Source organism: Trifolium pratense, linkage group LG7, assembly GCF_020283565.1.
Source record: "Trifolium pratense cultivar HEN17-A07 linkage group LG7, ARS_RC_1.1, whole genome shotgun sequence".
Lineage (NCBI taxonomy): Eukaryota > Viridiplantae > Streptophyta > Magnoliopsida > Fabales > Fabaceae > Trifolium > Trifolium pratense.
The window spans coordinates 25849724-25856299 of record NC_060065.1 but is presented as its reverse complement, the minus strand read 5'-3'; the positions used below and the strand labels follow the sequence as shown (position 1 = coordinate 25856299).

Genomic DNA, 6576 nt, shown 5'->3' with positions numbered 1-6576 from the left:
AGTAAATTAATAATAAAATAATTAATTTTTAAATATACATGTGATTTTTTCACAAGGGTAATTTGTAACATCCCAAGTCCCAACTTTAATTAATAGAAAAATATTACTTAGAGATAATTGCTTGAGACAATTATTAAAGACCAAATGAAAATAAGTGAACAATTGTAAAGGGTAATTAAAGGACACAAGTACACTTTGTGTAATTAAGTGGGCATAAAGGATAACTTGGTAATTCATGTGAAAATGTTGTCTATAAGAGACAAAAGAGCCGAGAGAGAGAAGAAATGAAATCACTTCCTCCTTCACAGGCACCTCCTTCCCCCTTCTTCTTCAGCAACGACAATACTCCCTCCTCCATGAAAACCAAAAATCAATTATTCTCTCAATAAGCACTGCATGTGTGAAAATTATAGTGCCCAACATCGATTGAACTCGTTAGAAGCAAAATCAATTTTTGATTTCCTCTCATTCCTGCTATTGGTCGAAAATCCCTTCCCCCCCTCACAAGTTCATGTTCCTCCATTGTTAAAGCTTGCATATGCCAATCTATGTTCACAACCATCAATTGGAGTTGTTAGGATTCTAAGGTAAGAACTTGATTTCTCCATTCCTTCTCATGTTGATGGTTGAAATTCTAATTCCTAACCCCAAATCATGTTTCCATATTTGGATATGCATGTATTCTGTTCACAATTAATGGATTTGGTGAATATGAGTTAAGAATTAAGGGAACTAGAAGAATTGGAAGAATTTGGGTTAAACCCGTATTCTGGACAGACAGGCACTAAAAAGGTGACTGTTCTCTCTCTGTAAAACCGTTTGAGATGCCGTTTGTTTCTATGGATAGCTAACTCAAATACGGTCGTTGTGGCACTGGTTGCATAATTTTTGGACGTGAAATGAGGTCAGTAGGTATTTTTGAAGTTGGTGCTCTGATGCAGAATTATGCAGAAAATTCTGATTATGGGTTTACAGCATTTCAGTTGCAAATTATGCTTTTCGGCGAGCTCTGGAAGTGTCCATGCTATTGTTCAAGCTTCTTTTCAGGTGGGTTCCCTTAGAAGCTCAACCTTTCGATAGCATAGCACTTTAGTTGCCCAAATAAATTATGTATGATAACATTAGATATATTATGTTAGTGTCCCCAATTATGAATTATTGCATGATAACATAAGTTAGGGTCAAGTGGTGTATGAGAGGAGCTTAATCCCAAAGCTTCTCTCCATTTTAATAATTTATTACACGCTGTGATACTCATGGTTAGGAATGAAAAGGATTGTATTAATAATTTTATGCAAAACTGATGAAAATCGCAAAACAGAGTTGTGAACTGATAAGCTCGCTAAGAGAGTGTTCTCTCGTTTGGATGTTGGAACATTTTGGCCGTTTCTCGCTAAGCGAGCTGACTCTTGCTAAGTGAGAATACCAGTTCAGAGCTTTGCAGATTTAGAATTTGGAACTATTTTATACTTTTCAATCCTATACCTTCCTAGATACTTTTCTGTGAATATTATAAGTGTAATGCTTAATTAAAATGTTAATTACACGTTAAGTTATGATAATCAGGAAATCGGGACAAGTTAGTTACCCCAGGGAGGGAAATTATGGGCAGGATAACAATCAAGATGATTAAGTTAAGTTAAGAAAGTCAGTCAATCATGGTGGTTACTTATGTACCACCACTACAAGAAAAAAGGAAAACAGCGGCGGTCAAATAGCGACGGTTGGCATAGAACTGCTGCCGCTTTCCACTTTACCTGCGGTTTCAAACTGCTGCAGTTTTCAATAATATTAATTATTTAATATGTTGAATTTTTATTTTTTAAAATAGTAATTTTCATCTTTCATACGAGCTTTGGTACACTCTCTTGCTCTCAGATCGATTTTTCTATCACATACACTTTCACACTCGGATCAATTTTTCATCCGATTCATCCAAATTTTTCTCCCAAAATCACAGAATCTCCGAGACTTCACAAGCTCTCGCCATTCTCCATCGATTCTTCATGGAGCATTCGTGACGATCTTCAAAAACTCTCGCAATTCTTCACTCAGCGTTTTCAAGTTGATTTCAGAATCAATTGATTGTGGTATTTAGTGATTTTGCCTTCAGAAATTTGACTTACGGTAAATATTAACTTTGATTAGGGTTTTGATTTTTCTAATTTGAGGTTTACTATGTTTAGGATTTGATATTTCTGATTTGATTTTCGCTTTGATTAGGGTCTTCCTCATGTCCAATTCTTGTATCTCTATGACTGTTGCTGTATCTCCTGTTGGATCAACCAACAATTTTCACACTTCGTGGACCATAGGTTGGTGTTCCTATATTGCAATACTTTACTTCCTTATAGCTTTTATATACAAATTGAGGATTTTAATTTGATTCATGCTTAATTTTAGGTTAGGTTGGCTCATCTTAGGAGAATTTGAATAAATTTATTATGCTTTAGGAGATTCAGTACTAAATTGTCCTTATCAAATATGCTACAATTTGGTATGAGTCACATATTAACTGAAGTTATTTCCTGCGGCATGTGCATTTTTATGTGAGGCTAACTTTGATGTTAGTAGCAGTAAGTGGTTTTATCATTTTAGTGAGGTAGAGGCTAACTTTGATGACAATTTTATTTTTGAGTTGTAGAAGCTGCTCAGAGATGTCAATGTGAGCCTCTAATTTCAACAACTCTTCAAATTTAAAGCATTTAACATTGGAGTGTTTCCACTTTCTTCTCTAATAACTTGAAAACCTTAGCCATAAAAAGTCCTTATTTCTTTTGTCTCCCACTTCGCTCACACTCGTTTAGTTCTCCAACTTCACCTCTTCTTATTTCTCCTTGCATCTTTATCATGTTTGTCATCTCCATCATAAAAAACTCAAGGTAAGGACTCTGGTTCTTCTAACTTTTGTTTTTTTTTAAGATTTGGTTCACTAGTTTAGAGAGAATCAGAATTGGATTGTTTGCTCATTTCTTTACTTTTGTGTTTATGCCTTTAGTTCCTATTAGTTTTGATAATAATGTCTCTGTTGTGTTTGATAGAATGCTTTAATAAAGATAGTAACATGTTTGCAAATTATTGTCATGTGCACTGAATAAAATACCTTCTTCAAATTATTGATTGTTCGACACAGGCAGCTCAGATTCATATGTGGTAAGTTTCTAAAACCGATTTGAATTTCGTAACTATTAATATTTTGATGTCAACTGAATGATGCCTTCAGTACTCGTTGGATTTTTCTGTGATAGTTCGCATTTAGTGTTCAATAAATGCTATAATCTGTTTCACTTGTAATTCTGTTTCAATCTATGTTGTAAACTGTACCAAAAACAAGTCATATCGGTTACTCTCTTGTATGCTTTCACAGGGAATCATGTATGCAGTCATGAATTTAAAGACCTACATTTAAGGGGATTTATTTTGATGGCTAAATAAATTTGCTTTTTTTTTGTAATGTGGATCAAAATTCTGCCTCTGTTTATGAACATATTTATAATTTGAACTGTGAAAAAAAATGAAATGTAGATTGGAACCCTACACACTTGGATTTTCGCTTGTTCTCATGCTGGAGCTAGTGGCGAGATTGAATAGATCGGCAGAACGCAGCTGGACTGAACCATGGTAGTGCAGTTAAAATGATGAAGCATGAACTGGATTCCTCTTAATGGTATGTTAGCATGAACTGGATTCCTTCTCAAAGGTTTAAAAGACAGACTGATATTGTTAGATGTTTATATGTTTTCCATTTTATTCACTATGACTGGTCATGTACATATATTCATATGTTTCATGTTTTCCCTTATACAGTTGCAGAGCAGATTTGGATGTCCATCCAAGAAAACAACCAATAAGTCATATGTTTCTTCTCAATGTACATATATTCATATGTTTCTTCTCAATGTAGTTTTTTTAGATATTTCTATTGTTATATATTGTTTTTCCATTTCAGTTGTAGGATATTAGATTATTAAAGATTAATATGTCTCTCAGAAGTACAATGTTGGTTATAGTGTATCTTAAAAATGATTCTTAATTTGTTGGTATTGTTGTTATTGATACTGTAGGTGGGTGCTTCTTAGTGAGTCAAAATGGTATAATTCTTGGTAAGGAATATTAGCACAATTGAATTGAAATTATAGGACATGACACTTGCAATTGCAGTGACATGGATGATCAAATTTGTGGATGAGAATCAGGAGGTTCTTAATGTCAGTGAATTTTCTACAATATTAAGTTTTGTATTTACTTGACTTGTTTTTTCAATACATATTGTTGGTATTTACTATAAAATACTTGTGATTAAATAGAAACAACTTCAGATTGAGAAAAAAAAAAGGTAGAGGAAGTGTGTATCTTACATTAGAGACACTTTTCTGAGATGCATTATGTTTTCAAGGTGTGTCACGCTTGTTCTCGAATCAGCGCACTAGGAATCGAAGATTTAAGATGATTTCCGACAAGAGCACATTCATAGGAAGTGTGTATTAATACTATTGGTACTTCTATTCAATTAAATTACAAAAGTGCTATTAGCTTGGATTACTTGCAGGTGGTAAAAGAAGAAGACTGTGAAATTGAAGGTTTAAATATATATAATTGTGTGCAAATTTAATTTAGTGGAAAAAAATTCCAAATATAAGCCGTACTATATAATTACTAACTGGTTATTTATATAGGATTCAAAGATCAAGAAAGGGTGGAACATCAATATTGAGGCTAAATCAATACATCATGATCCAACTATTCATTGTGACCCGAATATGTTCAATCCTTCAAGATTTCCTGTGAGTTTATTTTTACATTTAAGGTCAATTATTTCCCTTGTTTAATTTAATAATGTGACAGTTTAAATGGTTAAAGAAAATGTGCTATATTATGAGATTTTAATGTTGACAAATCATAAGTTACATAAACTGTTCAAATAAATTTATAGAGCAAGTCAACTTCTAGGTTACAACTGATATTTTCACAAAGGTAGCTAGGAACTAGGAAGGCCTATGCATGTTTAATTGAATATAACATTACTTAGTTGGCTGACCCATTGGACACAAAACCCTGGGAAAAAAGGCTCAGGCACACCTTTAAAGCAACTTCAGAACATGTATTTTCATATATCTCCTTCAACGAACATGATGTAAGAAACATAGATGATTTCCTCTAATGCTTATTTTGGTAATTTGGGTGCTTGTTTTGGTAACTTGGATTCTAAAAAATAGTAATATGCCACCATTGTAACAGAATGATAGTAGCAGATGAATTAGATTATCTAATAACCAAAGACGGAGTTGTGCTCGATGATCTTTTCATGCTCGTCACATTTCCATTTTCCAGATGTATATTGATAGGTAAATTTATAGTGAAAATAAAAATGTTGTGAATATTGTTTGTGGACCACTTTCTCTTGAAGACATCAAGACTAAATAAATGCTAATTCAGAATTTGTTTGATGACTTTTCTTCCATTTTAGTTTCTATCTGTTGTTGGCTGATATTAACTGTGACAGAAAGATTCTATATCCTTGAAAGTAGAAATGGATTTTTCAACTTCAAAATAACTTAATAGTTACTAATTGAATTCCTACATTTTGCTTGGAAAAATCACTTATCAACCTGAAATTAGTAATGGTAGTATCTAGTATGTACTTGTTGCTTAAAATCTTCATTGGAAAAGTAAATAGTAGTGTTTGACATTGTGATTATTGATTAATAATGCAGAGTTTACAGTACGTATAGTTTCTATGTTTGGGAGGGTACACAGACTTCACTGGTGTCCCAACAAGAATTATTATGACTCTTAATCACATGAACATATGCAACCCTGCTACATTTTTTGGAATCTATGTCTACTCTTCGCCTATCAATCTTGTTTACTCGGACGTCAGTATCACAACCAGCAAGGTAAGATCATTCTTAACATTAAACTAAATAGTAGTGACATTGAAAATATCTTGGAATGCAAGTAACATGTTAATGTTGAATTAATTAATTTATTGCAGTTGAAGAAACACTTTCAGCCAAGAAAAAGTTGTCGTCTTGTATTAGTGAACTTGGTGGGTAAAAAGGTTCCACTTTATGTAGCTGGATCAACCATAATAGTATCGCAAACCGGTAGTATTGAAGTTGTACTTTATGCTCTTGTGTTTAAATTGTAACTTAAAATCGTATAATTTAAAGTTTGTGAGTATTATTTTTGCTTGAGGATGTCCATTTGCAAGAGAAGTTGCTGAATCAGTTTGTGTATTCCACTTCAGGATGTCTCATAAAAAACTTTGTTTTTTGGAGTGGTTTTTGGCCAATTTTAGTATTTGTAATCGTTTTTATGGTTTTTGGCCAATTTTAGGGTCGTTTTAATGGTTTTTGGCCAATTTTCGTGTTTGTAATCGTTTTTCTGGTTTTTGGCGTATGTTAGTGTTTGTAATCGATTTTATGGTTTATGGCCTATTTTAGTGTTTGTAGTGGTTTTTATGGTTTTTGACCAATTTTAGGGTCGTTTTAATGGTTTTTGGCCAATTTTAGTGTTTGTAGTCGTTTTTATGGTTTTTGGCGTATTTTAGTGTTTGTAATCGTTTTTATGGTT

General features: G+C 33.0%; 1 long non-coding RNA gene across 41 annotated transcripts; it reads left to right on the top strand.

Annotated features, from left to right (window-relative positions):
* The first annotated feature begins 250 nt into the window (after nt 1-250).
* Nucleotides 251-6244, top strand: LOC123895316. Of its 41 annotated transcripts, XR_006804214.1 has the most exons (13): nt 273-587; nt 722-904; nt 976-1047; nt 1961-2127; nt 2224-2315; nt 2645-3153; nt 3526-3667; nt 3808-3871; nt 4065-4580; nt 4677-4784; nt 5239-5345; nt 5715-5897; nt 5996-6244. It is a non-coding gene; the product is annotated as an uncharacterized LOC123895316 (long non-coding RNA). The 41 variants fall into 41 exon arrangements; XR_006804210.1 differs by having other exon boundaries at nt 272-587; nt 984-1047; nt 3808-4580; XR_006804220.1 differs by having other exon boundaries at nt 272-587; nt 2645-2882; nt 3808-4580.
* The last annotated feature ends 332 nt before the right edge of the window (nt 6245-6576 follow it).